The sequence below is a fragment of the Lepidochelys kempii genome, chromosome 1 (assembly GCF_965140265.1).
Source record: "Lepidochelys kempii isolate rLepKem1 chromosome 1, rLepKem1.hap2, whole genome shotgun sequence".
NCBI classification, from domain to species: domain Eukaryota; kingdom Metazoa; phylum Chordata; order Testudines; family Cheloniidae; genus Lepidochelys; species Lepidochelys kempii.
The window spans coordinates 211,391,116-211,411,991 of NC_133256.1; the positions used below are offsets into that span (position 1 = coordinate 211,391,116).

The 20,876-nt window shown below is 46.6% G+C and overlaps 1 long non-coding RNA gene across 2 annotated transcripts; it reads right to left on the reverse strand.

The window, feature by feature from the left end:
• Window positions 1-12,328: 12,328 nt before the first annotated feature.
• LOC140905677 (uncharacterized) lies at window positions 12,329-17,158 on the reverse strand. 2 transcript variants are annotated; one of them, XR_012156922.1, is made up of 4 exons: window positions 17,104-17,158; window positions 15,414-15,618; window positions 15,217-15,338; window positions 12,329-12,598 (listed from the first exon to the last, which is right to left on the reverse strand). It is a non-coding gene; the product is annotated as an uncharacterized lncRNA (long non-coding RNA). The 2 variants fall into 2 exon arrangements; XR_012156926.1 differs by having other exon boundaries at window positions 17,088-17,157.
• Window positions 17,159-20,876: the final 3,718 nt, after the last annotated feature.

Here is a 20,876-nt window from a genome sequence, read left to right on the forward strand (position 1 = left end):
TATCCAGCAGGATTTAGAACTTTAAAAAAAAGCAAATGCCCTCACCTCTTCATCAGCTGCCACACTTTTGGAAGCTTCATCAGAGGCTGTGTCAATTCGTATGCCACCTTTCAAAAAAATTGAAAGAGCATAGAATTGATACACTTGCAGAGGAAATTAAGACCTTGCATGTAGAGTATGCTTCTGCCCCCTGCCCAGAGAAACACAAAACCTTCATAGAATCATAGAATCATAGAATATCAGGGTTGGAAGGGACCCCTGAAGGTCATCTAGTCCAACCCCCTGCTCAAAGCAGGACCAATTCCCAGTTAAATCATCCCAGCCAGGGCTTTGTCAAGCCTGACCTTAAAAACCTCTAAGGAAGGAGATTCTACCACCTCCCTAGGTAACGCATTCCAGTGTTTCACCACCCTCTTAGTGAAAAAGTTTTTCCTAATATCCAATCTAAACCTCCTCCACTGCAACTTGAGACCATTACTCCTCGTTCTGTCAACTGCTACCATTGAGAACAGTCTAGAGCCATCCTCTTTGGAACCCCCTTTCAGGTAGTTGAAAGCAGCTATCAAATCCCCCCTCATTCTTCTCTTCTGCAGGCTAAACAATCCCAGCTCCCTCAGCCTCTCCTCATAAATCATGTGTTCTAGACCCCTAATCATTTTTGTTGCCCTTCGCTGGACCCTCTCCAGTTTATCCACATCCTTCTTGTAGTGTGGGGCCCAAAACTGGACACAGTACTCCAGATGAGGCCTCACCAATGTCGAATAGAGGGGAACGATCACGTCCCTCGATCTGCTCGCTATGCCCCTACTTATACATCCCAAAATGCCATTGGCCTTCTTGGCAACAAGGGCACACTGCTGACTCATATCCAGCTTCTCATCCACTGTCACCCCTAGGTCCTTTTCCGCAGAACTGCTGCCTAGCCATTCGGTCCCTAGTCTGTAGCGGTGCATTGGATTCTTCCATCCTAAGTGCAGGACCCTGCACTTATCCTTATTGAGCCTCATCAGATTTCTTTTGGCCCAATCCTCCAATTTGTCTAGGTCCTTCTGTATCCTATCCCTCCCCTCCAGCGTATCTACCACTCCTCCCAGTTTAGTATCATCCGCAAATTTGCTGAGAGTGCAATCCACACCATCCTCCAGATCATTTATGAAGATATTGAACAAAACCGGCCCCAGGACCGACCCTTGGGGCACTCCACTTGATACCAGCTGCCAACTAGACATGGAGCCATTGATCACTACCCGTTGAGCCCGACAATCTAGCCAGCTTTCTACCCACCTTATTGTGCATTCTTCATCAATCTATGATATGAAATCAACAAATGACTGTCCCAAAAGGCTGAATTTGCTTTATTCTGTTTGAAGCAAAACACCTTGGAATCTGGAGAAAATGCTTGCAAGCTGTTGGCACGTAGATTTAAGCAAAAGGCTAAGAGAAATAAGATTATTATTTGTTATAGTAGCAATAAACTATATTACAACACAGACAGATATTAGATAGAGGTAGTTAGGGACTATTTAGAAAAGCTGGACGTGCACAAGTCCATGGGGCCGGACGATTTGCATCCGAGAGTGCTGAAGGAATTGGTGGCTGTGATTGCAGAGCTATTGGCCATTATCTTTGAAAACTCGTGGCGAACGGGGGAAGTCCCGGATGACTGGAAAAAGGCTAATGTAGTGCCAATCTTTAAAAAAGGGAAGAAGGAGGATCCTGTGAACTACAGGCCAGTCAGCCTCACCTCAGTCCCTGGAAAAATCATGGAGCAGGTCCTCAAAGAATCAATCCTGAAGCACTTGCATGAGAGGAAAGTGATCAGGAACAGCCAGCATGGATTCACCAAGGGAAGGTCATGCCTGACTAATCTAATCGCCTTTTATGATGAGATTACTGGTTCTGTGTAGTCTCTAAGGTGCCACAAGTACGCCTTTTCTTTTTGCTGTCTGTATGTATGTATCATTTTTGTATTTGAAGTTATGAATATTGGCGATGTACTTGTATCGCAATGTGTTTGATTCTAAGTAACCTCAGTGAAGCATTTGGTCAGCTTCTTGAGAAAGGACTATTCTCAATAAGTGCCCAGTTGAGAAACACTTAACTAAGAATGGACTTTGGGAGACACCAATCGACATCTGAGCTTTCCTGGGAACATTAAAACGAACATGTAAACAATGGCATCGGACTGCAAAAAGCTGAATCGTTCATGGACATGTGACTTGCCCAGGTGGCTACAAACTCCATTTTGTTGCTGTGACTTTGTACAGAAGAAAAAAGGAGTTTCCGCCCCCAAAAGAGAATATAAAAGGTTCTGGAAGCCTCTCCATTTGGTCTTCAGCTGGCTTAAGAGATGGCCTCTCCACAGCAAAGAGATGCCTGAAAGAAACTGGAACAAACGACAGTAACTATGGGGGTGTGAGTGATTGCTGGACCCAGACTAGGGAGGAGTCTAGTCTGTGAAAGAAGCCTATTGGAACATCTCTGGGGGTGAGATTTCATCTGTAATCAGTTTCTTAATGTATTAGGCTTAGACTTGTGAGTTTTGTTCTATTTGGCTTGCTAACTTACTTTGTTCTGTCTGTTATTACTTAGAACCACTTAAATCCTACTTTTTATTACTTAATAAAATCACTTTTGTTTATTATTTAACCCAGAGTAGGTCATTAATACCTAGGGGAGCAAACAGCTGTGCATATCTCTGTGATGCACTGAAACTAAGTTTTCAGGGTAAAAATTCCCTGTGTATATGTTTCAGCCTTTGGGTATATGCACTGCCCCCACCCACCCACCCAATTGTCTTCACTCCTGAGCCCCACAGTGATTCACAGACCATGGGAAAATAGGTGTTTGGCCTGGTAAGTTGAATGTGTGGGCCCAGGCCATGGAGAGATTTGAAGATAAGGACCAAGACCTTGAACCTGATTCCAAATTCTATGGGAAGCCAGTGTAGAGAGTGGAGGGCAGGTGTAATGTGTTTGGAGTAGCCTATGTTGCCAAGGAGACGAACTGAAGCATTTTGTACTAATTGGAGTTTTCTAAGTAGCTGAGTTGACCAATTGTAGATTGTCAACTTGTGAACTTTCATCCAAAGGAGACTGCACTGTGGCTACAAACAGTTCAAACTATTCTCCTCTGCCCACCACTGCTCACCTCAGTCTTCTGTTCAGCTTCCGAAGTGCTTAAGCAGAGAACTAGAAAATGGCCTCCTAGCTGAAACACCTCACATTATAAAAGTTCTTCCTACAACATATCCTGTTTTTTTCTGGTAATTGGAGGATCAAGAACTCTGAGTTCACCTCATCTCCACTCTCATCACTGTGCCATCTCCCAAGTTTCTTGTACTAAAGGCATAGTGCTAGGGTGACCATTTGTCCCATTTTGGCTGGGATAGTCCCTTTTTTAGCCAGGTGGCAGGGGCAGGGGGGCGCACGTGGGGGAACGGGGCCATTGGCAGGCAGTGGGGAACCTTGGGCTGGCCCTGGGCAGTAGGCAGGGCGGGCTCAGAGCCAGTGTTAGACTCTCTGGGGCCCAGGGCAGAAAGCTGAAGTCCCACCATATGGGGCTGAAGCCCTTCCACCTGGGACTGAAGCCGAAGCCTGAGCAACTTAGCTTCCTGGGAGCCCTTGTGGCATGGGTTCCCAGGCAATTGCCCTGCTGACTACCCCCTAATGCCAGCCCTGGCTTTTATATGCAGAAAACTAGTGGTTGTGGCACAGGTGGGCCATAGAGTTTTTACAGCATGTTGTGCGGGGCTGCGGGGGCCTCAGAAAGAAAAAGGTTGAGAACCCCTGCCCTAGGTAGCACACATCTCAGAGCTCCAGCAGCCAGTGCCAGATTCTTCAAAGGAAAACATTCTGTAGGGAACAGCTGGGGATAGCCGGTCCACACGGGAAATTGTATCTAACTTCTTGCCAGTTAGTGTTTGGCTTGTTGCCTGTGTGGTGATTTGGGAACCCTGTGTATGAATAACACGTGAATCCCAGTTTGATTTTATGAATTGTCTGTATTCTTATGTCTGTCCTTTTACTGTATTCTTTCCTCACACTCCTTGTGCTAAGGAGTAGGGGATGGCACTGCAGCATCTGTCTATGAATAGGCCAGTCATTAAAGACTATCAACATTTGAATATATCTTGCCCAAGCAGAACAAAGGAATAATTGAATCCTAGATACATCCAAATTTTCCTGCCACTCACACAGCTCCCTGCCAATGACCACTGACTGTGCACAGAACCTTGAAAAGCAAAATCTACCAACATGACAAGCATTCCTTCCAAGACTGAAAACTTGCTTGCATACTAACAAAAAGAACGTACAAGACTATGTGTAACAGTGCCACCCGGTGACAGCAGCACATGGAGCAGAAGTTTTCACTGAACCACCACAAAGATGTCCAGGTCTTTAAATTTAAAATTAAAAAGACTCACAACTACAATAAAAGGGAGTATGCATTTTATGAAACTGGTACCCTTCTCTGCTGATTGAAGGCACATATCTTTTGCCCTTATTGTCACACAACACCAGTCAGGTGTGAACCAGTATTCTGTTCATGCACACCCAGTTGGGCTTAATGCTATAAAATCCTTGCTAGATGTGTAAGTAAGTTTCTGTGAAACCAGTCTGACCTTATCTTCTATGCTCAGAGAACTTTCCAGGTCATGCAGTTTGAATTTATCTCTCCTAATGAACCAGTTGGTAATTTTCTAATTTGCAACTAGGCTGCTTGCTTTTCCTCTGAACCCAGCACTTGGTCTCTATATATAGTATGCAAAGATACCTCTCATCCACTTCAGAATGACCATGTGGGACTCTACTTGTAAGAAATAAAAATCTAATAAACACAAAGCTGCAGAGTAGCCAGTTAGCAAAACCAGTGGACAAATGAGATTTTGTTTGCTTTTACCCTTTGGTGACTGGATATTTATCTGGGAGCTATAGCTTTAAGAAATTTCAGTGTCAGACATTCCAGTGTAACAAATTTCTGCATACTCACAGCAGGCTGAATCAAGAGAACATGTAGGAGTTCTGCTGCCCTCAAGTGTGCAGTTTTGTAAGAGCAGGAGCAAATAAAGAGAAAATCCCCAGTATGATATTCAGTCCAGTTCTCTGACCCATGTGACTGAAGTCTGATCTCCATGAAGAAATTCTCCCAGCTTTTTCTCCCAAACAGTACTCTCTAGCACTTCCTCTGAACACCTCCCCAAACCAGAGGAGAGAGAAGCTGCGGTAGAATCACCAGAGTTCAGATAGTGACCCTCTACCCTGCCACAGTGATTCTGAAAACAGAGAGCATAGCAGTACGATATAGGGTAGCCAGGTGTCTGGCTTTCAACCAGAAAGTCTGGTTGAAAAGGGACCTGGCAGTGTTGAGTCAGCATTGCTGACCAGACACTGAAAGTCTGGTTGCCGGAATAAGAATGTGAGAGGGCCTGAAGAGCCACAGCTGCTGTTGCTGATAGAGAACTGGCTGGCTCCCAGACCTGGCTCCAGCCTCTCTGGCAGAGAGGTAGGTACTAGCGCCTCTGCCACTGCCCGGGGCGGGGAGATTGGGGCACAGTGGGGTGGGAGGAGGTGACAGTATCCCCTCCTCCCACCCCACTGTGCCCCAATCTCCCCACCCCGGCCCCTCACTCATGGGACCAACACCCCCCCACACCCGTACTACACAAAGCACACATCCTCCCCCCCACTGCCCATTACTGACTCTCTGCCTACATACAACACACCCCCCGCTACCCTTTATTGCCTCCCCCCACACAGCGTGCACCCCCTCACTGCCCCTTACCACTTCTCACCACACACACTCCACCCGTCCCTGCTGCACATTAGTGGTCCCCCAACTCCAGTGCTCCCTCTCTGCCAGTTAATGCCCCCACCCACAGCATTCACCATCAATTCCAGTTAGTCCTTCCCCCACACCCAATCAATGCCAGCTACTGCTCCCTCCACACCCCCAACACTTCCTCAATGACACTTATTGCTCTCTCCAAAATCCTAGTACCCCCCCCAGCATTCCCCCTCAATGCCTGTTAATGCTCCCCCATTTCTTTGGGAAGTAGGGCCCGGCTACTTTTTTTTGGTCAGTTATCATGAGTGTGGATTAATACTAGGGCTGTCAATTAATCACAGTTAACTCATTCAATTACCTCAAAAAAATTAATCGCGATTAATCGCACTTATAACAATAGAATACCAATTGAAATTTATTAAATATTTTTGGATGTTTTTATACATTTTCAATATTGATTTCAATTACAATAAAGAATACAAAGTGCACAGTGCTCACTTTATATTATTATTTTTTATTAGAAATAGATGCACAGTAAAAATGATAAACAAAAGAAATAGTGTACTTGTGGCACCTTAGAGACTAACCAATTTATTAGAGCATAAGTTTTCGTGAGCTACAGCTCACTTCCTCAGAAAGCTTATGCTCTAATAAATTGGTTAGTCTCTAAGGTGCCACAAGTACTCCTTTTCTTTTTGCAAATACAGACTAACACGGCTGTTACTCTAAAAGAAATAGTATTTTTTCAATTCACCTTGTACAAGTACTGAAGTGTAATCCCTTTATCATGAAAGTGTAGCTTACAAATGCAGATTTTTTTTGGTTACATAACTGCACTCAAAAACAAAACAGAGTAAAACTTTAGATCTTACAAGTCCACTCAGTCCTACTTCTTATTCTGCCAATCACTAAGACAAACAAGTTTTACATTGATGGGAGATACTGCTGCCCGCTTCTTATTTACAATGTCACCTGAAAGTGAGAACAGGAATTTGTATGGCACTTTTGTAGCCAGTATTGCAAGGTATTTACATGCCAGATATGCTAAACATTTATAAACCCCTTCCATGCTTCCATGCAGATGATGCTTGTTAAAAAAATAATTAAATTTGTGACTGTACTCCTTGGGGGAGAATTGTATGTCCCCTGCTCTGTTTTACCTGCATTCTGCCATATAGTTCATGCTATAGCAGTCTTGGATGATGACCCAGCACGCGTTTGTTTTAAGAACAATTTCACAGCAGATTTGACAAAACCCAAAGAAGGTTTCTAAGTGAGATTTCTAAAAATAGATACAGCACTTGACCCAAGGTTTAAGAATCTGAAATGCCGTCCAAAATCTGAGAGGGACGAGGTGTGGAGCATGCTTTTAGAAGTCTTAAAAGATGATGTGGAAACTACAGAACCCAAACCACCAAAAAAGAAAATAACCTTCTGCTGGTGACATCTGACTCAGATGATGAAAATGAACATGCGTCAGTCCACACTGCTTTGGATTGTTATCAAGCAGGACCCACAATCAGCATGGACCCATATCCTCTGGAATGGTGACTGAAGCATGAAGGGACATATGAATCTTTAGCGCATTTGGAACGTAAATATCTTGCAACGCCTGCTACAACAGTGCCATGCGAAAGCCTGTTCTCACTTTCAGGTGACGTTGTAAACAAGAAGCAGGCAGCATTATCTCCTGCAAACTGTAACATAGTACATAGTATCTAAGCACCTCACAGTCTTTCATGGATTTGTCCTCACAACACACCTGTGAGGCAGGGAAATGCTATTATTCCCATTTTACAGAAAGAGTAGCTGATTTACCTGAGAGGTTTCAGAGTAGCAGCCGTGTTAGTCTGTATTCTCAAAAAGAAAAGGAGTACTTGTGGCACCTTAGAGACTAACCAATTTATTTGAGCATAAGCTTTCATGAGCTACAGCTCACTTCATCGGATGCAAATAAATTGGTTAGTCTCTAAGGTGCCACAAGTACTCCTTTTGATTTACCTGAGCTCACACAGGAAGTTTATGGTGGCACTGTAGCTCCCAAGTAAATATCCAGTCACATAAAGGTGAAAATGAATGACTGAACCCAAATGTCCCAAATTCCAATTTAGTATCCTAATCCCCTGGATGATTCTTCCTCCCATCCTTTGTAAAACCCAATTCCTTAGCACCACAAGTCCAGATATGCAGGTCTCAGCAGGAGACAAATTACAACATTTCAAAATCTATAAAAGTTCCCTGCAATACCCTTTCCCATCCATAACTTTATGACTAAAAGGGACAGTATTGTGCAACCTACCAGGGCTCAAAACAAATGCCTTTATGTACTGGAAAAGGAGCTTTCACTTCATGGCTTTCTAGTAGCATAGAGCTTGGCTTTCTAACCCTTATGGTTCACAAACCAGTTTTCAATCCATAGGTTCACTACTGCTGCTCATCACCATAGTATCAGCACACCTTCCATGCAAAATCGATAGCAATACCTGAGTTTGTGGAGTCTCTGGCTTTTGGCATTTTTCTTTCTATCTGTCCTTTCTTTTAATTTTTGAAGGGGGTGTTTGCTTAGCTGGGGGTGTCAGTGTTGGGAGTGCCATTCTTGCTATGGTCATTTGAAGCTACTCAGGAGTCTGGAAGGCTAGAAGGAGCCCCAGCGGGAGAGTGATCAGTGGGCAGAGTGCATCAGAGGTGGTAAAAAAAACAAGAAAAATTGAATTTATTGCATTATTCTGTAATTTATCATCGTAGTCCTATAAGGCTTAATTAAATCATGTTTATGAAGTTCTGTGAACTCTCAGGGAATTCAATCAAGTTACACCAATGCTGATTTGTCCCAGTGGGCATTGTATAATTCTGTAAAACTTGCCCAGAGGACTTGAAAGGATAGGTCTGTTGATCTGTCCAGAATTTTATACCGAACCCATCTCTGTGATATTTGGATGCTATTGGCCAGTAGCCAAAGTCTCTTCAGGGGGCTGTGGAATTAGCAGATCAATATAGCACAAATGGCTACTGGTAAATTGAACCATTCATTTTAACATAGGATCCTCACAATTTCTCCTTTTGTTTCCTTTTCTTTTTTCAATGTAAAGACAAGGAAATTAAATCAAATTCACAACGTTATGGTTGAGGTTCTATATCCACCAAATACAGGAAATTCCAAGTTACAGCATTTGTCAGTCATTTCTGTTACACATTTATTGTAACTCCACTCCACCTGGGTAGCCAGGGATGACAGGGTGCAAGTCCTATACAATACATTGCCCTGCAGTCCACCAAACTGCATAACATTAATTGCTTATATTACAGAAGCATCTGCAAGTTTCCAGTCAGGTTCAGGGCCCCAATGCCTGACTAAAGCAATGGCTGAGCTACCGAGTTTACAGCAGCGAAGCTGCACGGATGCAGCTGTGTCACTATAGTGCAGCTAGTGTAGACTCTCTAAGCCAGCAGAAGAGAGCTCTCACATCGACTTAATTAATCAACCCTGCTGACATAGTGCTGTCCACATCGATGCTTAGGTTGGTGTAACTTATGTCGCTCAAGGCGTGGCTCATTCACATTCCCTATACAAGGGCATAATGCAGGAGTAGTTCCAGTGAAGTCAATGGTGTAACACCAGCATAAGTGAGTGGAGAATCAGGCCCTGAGTCTCTAAGCAAGTCTGTTGGGATGTATCCATGTAGGGATGGGAGGAGCCATGCCATTCAGACCCAGAAAGAGACCCACATCTAAACTTCCACTTACTTATTGAGGGATGGGGTTGTGTTTTCTATTCTGATTCAAACCATTATAGTGACAGGCCTGCTTGAGTTATGCAGTCAGGGTCTTGATTCTCCTCTCACTCTTGATTTACTCTGGCGTAACACCACAGGCTTCAACAAAGTTACTCCTGATTTACACCGGGCTGTGAGAGTGGTGAAACAGGTTTCTGGATTCATATCCAAACTTCAGGGAAGGAAATTCAGCATGTTATTCCCATTCAGGCCCATCTTTAGTGCCCTGAAAAGAAGCTGCAAGCTGTGATGCTCAACCCACAAACGTTCTCACCCAGTCCAGAGGCATTGCCTATATAAATGGGGAAATTGAGCAACCTCCACATTTTACAACCGGGGAGGAGATATCTACCCTAAATACCAGGGTGGGTGCAGATTCGCTTGATAAGAATCCACACATTACAGAGACAATAAAGGAAGGATGTCATATCAGGCTCAGCCTCTGTCTACACTTGTGATGCTGTGCTGATCAGGTGTGAGTAATATGGGGTAATGAAGCACATCGAAAAATGGGAACTTTAAAGAAAATGTGTCTGATCAGACAATGCATTTGGTGCACACTATGCTGGCACTGGTGAAAGGGGCAAGGAAGTTGGAGGGTAAGGCTTTAGAGTGGTGTGTGGAAAACTGTATTGAAATTGTAAGCTGTCACTTTAAATGCTCAGAGGTTTCTCCAGGTCTTGCTCACAGTCAGGGGGCTCTGTAGGGAAGTGTGCAATCTGGGCCTACCAGCAGTCAGCTTGGCAGAGAGTCAGCCAGCCTATAGTAAGGTGGATAAAGCTGTGCCTCACTGCTTTAGGGAGCAGCCTGCTTTGTCTTTCTCTGTAAGCAAGAAAATAGTATTACACTGCAGCCCTCCGGCAAGTTTTCATTAATTTTCTCTGTTTGTACACCGTGAATATAACATTTTGTTCTTCTTTGAGTAATGTCCCTATGGGTACTCCACTGTAGATGTGTGTGCATCCCTGCGCTGCTAATTGGAGAATTTCAATAGCAGTGTCTGTTGGGCTCACACATGCGCTGTCTCTCCTCATTCTGTGCCATAGGGCTAGTCAGCGCACACAGGCTAATCCTCGCTGGGCTTCAAGAAGTGCTATACCGGCAATGAGGTGATCCTGGTAGCAGATAAGCACCCCCAGTGCATTCGTTGCCTCAGTGATGGCCACATTCAGCAAAAGTGTACCCTCTGCCAGCAGTTGCGGCCAAATCCCGCAAAGACAGAGAGTTCTGCCAAAAGATCAACTTCATGGAGGCAGCACTCTGACCTCAATCTTCCTGCAGACATGAGTCTTCCACACAACCTTTGACATCTAATGAAAGTGGTTCAAAGAAGCAGGTTGAGGACTCCTCTCATGAGTCCTCTGAAGAGAGAGTGGGAAGTCCTCTAAGTGAGCTCAGAGATAGCCGCAAGTGATCACCATCTTGCTTGGTATCCTTGGCACGGTCAACACCAAGACCACCCAAATCCGGTTCCCATGCCGCACGATGACCGTGGGCTATCAGTACCGTCAACAGGCCCATGGACACTATGGGCACAAACCCCCAAGTCCTCGGTACCAAGGAACAAGAGTAAACACTCTAAGGAGATGCTCCTGGGACATGTGTCAACCTCGGTACCACCAGCGACAATTCACCCAGCACTGGAGATCCTGGTGCAGACAAGGTCTTTGTCCCCTCCCTAACCCACCCCACCCCCCGGCACCGACACCAGGACATTTGGTACCAGTGGAATTCTGCAGAACCAAAGACCTCAGCCTATGGGATGCACCTGAGTCCCTGCCGCTTAGTGCCAACATCATGACACCAAGATTTTACCGGGCACAGAGGATATTCCCACAGCCAAGCCATGCCCCTCCACTGACTAGTGAGGGCTGAGGTAGTGAGCCAGAGGAGGTGGTCTCACAGTACTCCTCGCAGGCTCCATATCAGACCCACTACCAACAAGGCCCAAGAATGTACGCACAGATGGCTCCACCACAACCATCTTGGTATGGCCACCCATGGGCACCTCCATCAGGCTGTATGCCACCACAATGGCTGTATTGGGACCCTTGGGTTGTGCACTGACAGCCTGCTGCCTGAACTTCAGGCCTTGCCCAAGATCCCTCCAGGCACACCTCCTCAGCTGCAGCATCCAGGGCTTCAGAGGTGCCTCAGGAGATGGAGGAACAGGAAGCTGGCACCAAGGAAGACACAACACCAAAGACCATATCTTCCTCTTCTCCAGACAAAACCATCATCTCTCACCCAACCATCTCTGGCAGACGACTTCCACCTTTTCCAGGAGCTGTCAAAGACAGTGGTGAACACCCTCTACATACCACTAGAAGAGGTCAAGGACAACCACCATCAGCTCCTTGATATTCGCCACTCTTCATCCTCCTCAAAGATTACCCTCCCAATTAATGAAGCCATTTTAGACCCCACAAAAACAGTGTGGCAAACCCCAGCAACAATGGCACCAACTTGCAAATGTACAGACAAAAAATATTATGTCCCCATCAAGGAATCGGAATTCGTCTTTTCCCACTCACCACCCAATTCCATCGTGGCGGACACTGTCAATTCCCATGGCCAGCAACACCAGTCCAGAGCTACCCCCTATGACAGGGATTGGAAGTGCCTTGATCTTTTCAGCAGAAAGGCTTATTCCTCAGCCACCTTACAGTTCCATATTACCAACTATCAGGCACTCATGGCCAAATACAATTATACAAACTGCAGTAAACTTAACAACTTTATTGATAAACTGCCAGAGATATAGCAGTAAACCTTCACGGCCATCATAAAGGAAGGGCAACTGGTGGCAAAAACATTGCTACAATCAGCCCTTGATGCCACCAACACAGCAGCGAAATTCATCTCAACGGCAGTGGTGATGCGATGGGCATCATGGCTCCACTTGTCAGGATTCCTGAAAGAGGTGCAGTCCACGTTGGAAGATCTTCCCTTTGAGAGCACGAAGCCCTTAGCTGAAAAGACCAATGCCTCTCTTCATACCTGAAGGATTCCAGGGCCACCCTCAGGTTTCTGGGAATCTATACACCAGGGCAAAAGAGACTATTTAGTCCGCAATCCCAGCATAGACCATATGTAGCTCAATACCAACCGCAGCCACATTACGAGCTGCAAAGAAAGAAAGGGAAATTCCCAAAACATAAGTCGTCTGGCCCACACCCTTTATCCCAACCACATGCATCTAAGCATCACTTTTGACTGGCAGGTTGAGGCACTGCAAAACCACTCCCCCTGACTGACACAACTGACTATTGTTGTACACCCATTTGGCCAGAGACTGGCAGAATTCTGTAGTGCCTGGGAATGCATAGTGTCAAACCAATGGGTCTTGGAGATCATCCGATCAGGGTACTCCATCCATTTCACCTTCCTACCCACTCCACAACACTCCTCATCCCTCTTCAGGGGCCCTTCTCATGAGAGTTTACTACAACAGGAGACAAATTGCCTCCTCCAGTCAGGAGCCATAGAACCACTGCCTCACCATCTACAAGGCAAGCAGTTCTACTCTCATCACTTCCTAATACCCAAAAGGAAGGGAGTTGGAGCTCCTTACTGTACCTCAGAGTTCTCAACAAGTTTGTCAAGGCTCAGAAGTTCAAGATGGTCATGTTATTGATGATCATTCCAGCACTGGAACAAGGAGACTGGTTTTGGGCCCTCAACCTCCAGGATGTCTATTTTCACATCTCAATCCTATCAGCTCACAGACAATTTCTTCAGTTCACTCTGGGACATGACCATTGACAATACAGCGTCCTCCCCTTCAGGATCTCATCAGCCACTGTGAGCAAAGGGATCCCCTTCTTGCATCACTGTTGTTAATCCTCACCACCGACACATCACTCACAGGGTTGGGTGCACATCTAAACGGTCTTATGACTCAAGGCAAATGGTCGCTCATGGATATATCCCTTCACATCAAACTTGAGCTATGAGTGGTCAGGAACACCTGCACCTATTTCCTCCTGCTGATCACAGGATCACACACAAAGTTCCTAACAGATAACATAGCTGTATGTACTACGTCAGTCAGCAAGGGGGAACCAGGTCTCCCTACCTGTGCACAGAATCATAGAACCATAGAATATCAGGGTTGGAAGGGACCTCAGGAGGTCATCTAGTCCAACCCCCTGCTCAAAGCAGGACAAATCCCCAATTAAATCATCCCAGCCAGGGCTTTGTCAAGCCTGACCTTAAAAACTTCTAAGGAAGGAGATTCTACCACCTCCCTAGGTAATGCATTCCAGTGTTTCACCACCCTCTTAGTGAAAAAGTTTTTCCTACTATTCAACCTAAACCTCCCCCACTGCAACTTCAGACCATTACTCCTTGTCCTGTCCTCTTCTACCACTGAGAATAGACTAGAACCATCCTCTCTGGAACCACCTCTCAGGTAGTTGAAAGCAGATATCAAATCCCCCCCCCCATTTTTCTCTTCTGCAGACTAAACAATCCCAGTTCCCTCAGCCTCTCCTCATAAGTCATGTGTTCCAGACCCCTAATCATTTTTGTTGCCCTTCGCTGGACTCTCTCCAATTTCTCCACATCCTTCTTGTAGTGTGGGGCCCAAAACTGGACACAGTATTCCAGATGAGGCCTCACCAATGTCGAATAGAGGGGGACGATCACGTCCCTCGATCTGCTCGCTATGCCCCTACTTATACATCCCAAAATGCCATTGGCCTTCTTGGCAACAAGGGCACACTGCTGACTCATATCCAGCTTCTCATCCACTGTCACCCCTAGGTCCTTTTCCGCAGAACTGCTGCCTAGCCATTCGGTCCCTAGTCTGTAGCTGTGCATTGGGTTCTTCCGTCCTAAGTGCAGGACCCTGCACTTATCCTTATTGAACCTTATCAGATTTCTTTTGGCCCAATCCTCCAATTTGTCTAGGTCCCTCTGTATCCTATCCCTCCCCTCCAGCGTATCTACCACTCCTCCCAGTTTAGTATCATCCGCAAATTTGCTGAGAGTGCAATCCACACCATCCTCCAGATCATTTATGAAGATATTGAACAAAACCGGCCCCAGGACTGACCCCTGGGGAACTCCACTTGACACCGGCTGCCAGCTAGACATGGAGCCATTGATCACTACCCGTTGAGCCCAACAATCTAGCCAACTTTCTACCCACCTTATAGTGCATTCATCCAGCCCATACTTCTTTAACTTGCTGACAAGAATACTGTGGGAGACTGTGTCAAAAGCTTTGCTAAAGTCAAGAAATAATACATCCACTGCTTTCCCTTCATCCACAGAACCAGTAATCTCATCATAGAAGGCGATTAGATTAGTCAGGCATGACCTTCCCTTGGTGAATCCATGCTGACTTTTCCTGATCACTTTCCTCTCATGTAAGTGCTTCAGGATTGATTCTTTGAGTACCTGCTCCATGATTTTTCCAGGGACTGAGGTGAGGCTGACTGGCCTGTAGTCAGCAAAGAGGCTTTGGAATTGGTGCATCTAACACAACATTACACTGTCTGCAGCTTATTTCCTGCACACACAGAACTTGATAGTGGACAATCTCAGTCACAGATCCCCACATGATCACGAGCGGGAGATACACCAGTCTGTGCTCCATGACCTATTCACATGATAGGGAACAACATCCACAGACCTATTCGCCACTTACCAGAACAAGAAATGTCTGTGCTACTGCTCCAGGGCAGGATGGGACAGCAATGTCTGGACGATACCCTTCTCCCATGGGACAGGGACCTTCTTTATGCCTTTCCTCCATTTCCTCTACTCCTACTAAAAATAAAAAGGGATGGCGCTCATTTCATTTTGATCACTCCTACCTGGCCGAGACAGACCTGGTTCCCTTACCTGGCACAATTCGCGACGTGCACACTGTTCTCCTTCCCGAACATTCTGCACCTCCTCTCAGAGGATAAAGGGCATACTCTGCATCCCAACTCGGAGATTCTCCACCTCAAAGCATGTCTCCTGCTTGGTTCCAACACTTAGAGAGCTCCTGCTCCAGAGAAGTACAAGAGGTTCTATTGCAGCCTAGGAAATCCTCCACATGATCCTGCAGAAATGGTCCATGTTTCAGATTTGGTGCAACAAATCTGAACAAATCCCAACAAATCTCACCAACATCCATGTCTCTTCCACACATCTTAGACTATGGTCTGACCCTTAAAAAGTCATGCCTATCCCTAAGCTCTCTTAGGGTCCATCTAACAGTTATAACAGCCTTTCACCGACCTGTAAAGGGGTATTCAGTGCTGTCACACCCAAGCACAAAACAGTTCCTCAAGGGCATAATAAACCTCTTCCTTCAGCCTCAACTTCCTACCCCTATGTGGGACCTAAACCTTGCATTGAAAGGGCTGACTAGGCCATCTTTTGAACCCATAGCCAGCTGTTTGCTGACGTAACTATTGATGAAAACAGCTTTATTGATCGTGATTACCTCAGCCAGAAGAATAGGAGAGAGAGCATCCCCGAGGGCACATCCCCCTACACAGTATTCTTTCCGGATAAGGCTATGCTCAGGCCACATCAAAAATTCATCCCTAAGGTAACCTCTCCATTTCATGTGAATCAATTGATTCACCTTCCAATCTTCTATCCCAAGCCTCACCAAGACAACAGGGATGCTATACTTCACACCCTAGATGTCAGAAGAGCCCTGGCCTTCTACCTTGGCAGGATAGGACCTTCAGGAAGTCCCCTAGACTTTTCCTCTCCATTTCAGAAATATCCAAGGACTAAGCAATATCAGCCCAAAGGTTCTGTAAGTGGGTCTCAAAGTGCTTCAGACAGTGCTACCAAATTTGCAGCATGACCCTTCCAGACTCAATTCATACACACGCCACATGGTCAATCTCCTCATCCATCACCTTCTTCAAGAATATCCCTATCTCAGAGATCTGTAGAGCGGTGACATAGATGTCAGTCCACACATTCACAGAACACTATGCGATCACTGGGGACTCTGCCTCTGATGCCATCTTCAGCTCCACACTGCTGTCATCTGTAACTGACCCGACTCCAAAGTCCCAGCCCCCCATATAAGTACTGCTTGGGAGTCACCTACAATTAAGCACCCATATGGAGAGTACTGTGGCAGAGCTCCAACCTTGTCCCCGTGGGTCCCACACTTCCAGGTGGCTTATGCTAGCTTCAGAGACTCAGTGCAACCCTCCACATAGCCCTTCTCTCTCTAGGGCCTGGGATACAGTCTACTGAGCTCTTTTCATCATAAGCCAGCAAGGAGGTTGGTGAGAGAACTCCCACAGTCTCTGTTGCTCCTACTGCCTCTTACCAAAACAGTTTAGCATCCTGTCCTGACAAGGGCCTGTTTTCCCCTCCCAGGAGATGTTTCTGTAGTGGTGGGTTGGGGGGAACCCGGGCCCACCCTCTACTCTGGGTTCTGGCCCAGGGACCCTAGTGATAGCAGCTATTGGCAGCCAACCTTTCACTACCAGAGTTGCTACATTTCCCCGGGACATTTTCCCACAGTTCTCCTGCTTTTCCCTTCTTCACCCTTACCTTAGGGTTCCCTTACCAATGACTTGAGGGTGTCTTCATTAACCAGCCCTTCAGCCACACTTCCTCTCCCTGGCTCTCCTCTGCCTGACTGGAGTGAGCCCTTTTATAGTATCAGAGGGGCCTTAATTAGAGTCAGGTGATCACATTAGCTTAATGGCCTCACCTGACTCTTTGCAGGTTAATTGGAGTCAGGTGTTCTCATTAGCCTGGAGCAGCCCCTGCTCTGGTCAGTCAGGGAACAGAAAACTGTTAATCCAGTGGCCAGTAGATCTGCCTTCTGCTACTCTGCTGTATGAAGAGGTTGGCCGATGGAATCTGCTGCGACTGTGGGGCCTATTTCCACTCCTCTGTCCGTTCACACCTCCGGGCAGAGTTCCTCTGGGCGGCATCCACTGACTCCCTTGACACCTTTGAGGAGCAGTGGGCGCTGTCCGGGGTTCTCTGCTCAGTGTCCCCGTCTGGTTCCCTTCGTTTGACCCTTTGACAGCACTTCCGTCCCTGTTGTTCATTAGTTGTCCCCCGTAATTACTTGGTTTTCCAGGTCCTGTGGACCCCCCCCCCCCTTAGGCTGCGGGGGGATCCTTTAGCAGTGGGGGGGTTTGCCTCTGACTTCCTGGATCCCAATAAGGGGGGGGGGCTACTCTGCTGTACCCAACGGCCTGGATCTATCACACTACTCAAAGAAGAAGTTACTCACCTTGTGCAGTAGTGATGACTCTTAGATGTGTGTCCCTATTGGTGCTCCACAACTCACCCTCTTCCCCTCTACTTCAGAGTTCTTGTCAATGACTCTGTGGTGGAGGAGGAATTGAGGGGGCGTTGCCTGCATGCGCTGACTAGCCTCGTGGTGCAGCACGAGGAGAGACCGCACTTGTGTGGGCTCAGCAGACACTGCTACTAAAGTTCTGCAATCAGCGGTGCAGGGATGCAAGCATACCTACAGTGGAGCATCCATGAGACACATGTCTTGAAGAACCATCGTTACGGCACAATGTGAGAAACTTCTTCTTCTCTCATCTCTCCTTCAGCAATACAAGGGGAGTGACTTTGTTGCCCAGCTAGTGATTGATACCATGGGATCTAAGAATGTAAGCTCCTTAGGGGAGCTTTTTTTTGTGTTAGTAAAGCACCTGCCGATTGGGGTCTGGCTCCTGATTGGGATCTGGCTCCTGATTGGGACATCTGGATGCTACCACAATATAAATATTTAATAATAATAGCAATGGGCACAATCAAGACCGATAGAAAGAGGACACGTCCCCTTATAAACCACCTTGAGGAAAAATACTGAAGCATTCTTACCAGCGCATAACTCTTTTCTGAGAGCAGAGGCTCATTTGAGTCAGTGACTTCTTGGTTGCTTGGAGGCAGATAGCTGGAGATGGATGAGAATTCTTTTAGACAACACAAAGACCCTGAAAGAATTAAAACTCCTTCCCCCATTATTATCTGATGTGGTTATACTCCTTCCAGATTAATGTAATGGGGGAATTTAGTGGCAATTTTAAATTTGCAATAGTAACATTGGTGATGTGTCTTGACTAGAGCTGAAGCCTACATACTTGGTTCATTCAAAGATTGGGAAAATCTTGTCCCACACAGAAATGCCAACCTTACAGTCTATTTGAATGTCATTTGCATTTAAGAGTCCTGTCGGACCAGTCTTTGGTATCACCTGGAAAGGAAATTAATGACATAAACAAAGCCATCAGAAAAGATGGGAGAGTCATTAAAAGGTAATGATTGCTAGGGACTCAGAGATGTGCAATAAAAACATAGGCAATTATCTTGGTTTAGGATTTAAGTGCTGTGAAGTAGAGCTGTTATTCAAGGCACCTGTTCCCAAAGCTGGTAAAAGGGATGGGGAATTAATTATCCATATGTTTCTGGACACTAATCAAAAAGGTATTTGAGGAGAGATGGTTTCCTAGGCAATGGCTTTCAAAGAGAGGTAGACCAGATAGAAGAACACTTTGCACCTGATTCTCTTCTCATTTACACCAAATTAAATTGGGAATTCTCTCTTATGTCCCCTCCTTATGTTTGGGAATCTCCAGGCATAACCAGCAGAAGGATAATCTGAATCCATAGGCCAGGAATTTCAAAAATTGGTGCTGAGGGTAAGGCCCTTAAATCCATATTTAGGCACCTGAATAACTGGCCTGATTTTCCAAATTGCTGAGCACTAGGGTAGCCATTCATGCATTCCCAGAATACCGGACATTCCGGTACTTCTAGGAATGGCATGGGCCTGCCCCTGCCAGCATCACTTCACCCCCACCAGTGTAACCTCTTACACATGGTGTGTGCAAGGTCACACTGCGGGGGATGGGAGGATGCCATTTTGAAGTGTGTGCCACCACTACCGGGTTTGCCATGGCGCTGGACCCAGAGTCAGAAGGACCCCTGGCCAGCCCGATCCCCCTGTCGGCTGAGCTGGCCAGGAAAGCTGCCTCCGCCCCTGCTCCACCCCCGCCCCACCTCTTCCCACCCCTGCTCTGCCCTAGCCCCCCCACACACACTCCACCCCTTCCCCTGAGCTACATCCCAGGGGACTGCAGCAGGGGTTGGGTGCACCGTGCACTCACCGGGCGATGAGAAGTGGAGCGACCCAGCCCCACCGGCTCCGCTCTGCCAGCTCCCAGCTGCTCCGCCAGCTCGTGCTGGGGGGTGGTTTTCCCCCTGCCCCTCAAGCCTGGGGAGGAGATGGAGTGGTGGGAAAGGGGCATGGGATGGGGAAGAGAAGGGGATGGGTGAAGCGGGGGCAGGGGGGAAGCTGGAGCCCAGCACGCAGCATCCCCTTGGCAGAAGCTGGGACTCCCCTGTTAAGGAGGCCCATCGAACCCTCACCTGACAAGCCCCACCTCCCCTGCATCTGTGCCACCCCAATGAGCCCCCCCAGAACCCTCCCCACTGAGCCCCAACCACCTGCACCTGGACCCCACCCAAATGAACCCCACCTGCTACAAAGGACCGTGACTCTGGGAAATGTGTGTGAAATAGTGGATGGCTTTGCAGAAATGGGTTTCCCTAACTGTGGAGGGGCAATAGATGGCACACATATTCCAATTTTGGCACCAAACCACCTTGAGAAGGAGTACACCAATAGGAAGGGGTACTTCTCTGTGGTGTTGCAGACACCTGTGGATCACCATGGGCATTTCACTGACATCAACATGGGGTGGTCTGGGAAGGTGGATGAGGCACGTATCTTCAGGAACACCGGCCTGTATAGAAAGCTGCAAGTGGGGATATCCTTTCCAGACCAGAAGATTACATTGGGGGATGTTGAAATGCCCATAGTGATCCTGGGAGACCTGGAGTACCCCTTACAGCCATGGCTCATAAAACCTTACATGGGAAACCTGGATAAGCAGTAAGAAGCAGTTCAATGACAGGCTGAGCAGGTGCCGGATGACCATGGACTATGCCTTTGGCATATTAAAGGCACACTGGTGATGCCTCAATGAGGGTAATATACCCATAGTCATAGCCGAGTGTTATATGTTGCATAATATTTGTGAAGCTAATATAGGGGAACTATGCAAAAATGAGGAGGTTAGTTAAACAGAAATTAAAAGGTACAGTGACTAGAGTGAAATCCCTGCAAGCTGCATAAATGCTTTTCAAAGACACCATAATAGAGGCTCAACTTAAATGTATACCCCAAATTAAAAAACACAGTAAAAGAACTAAAAAAGAGCCATTGTGGCTTAACAACCATGCAAAAGAAGCAGTGAGCGATAAAAAGGCATCTTTTAAAAAGTGGAAGTCAAATCCTAGTGAAGT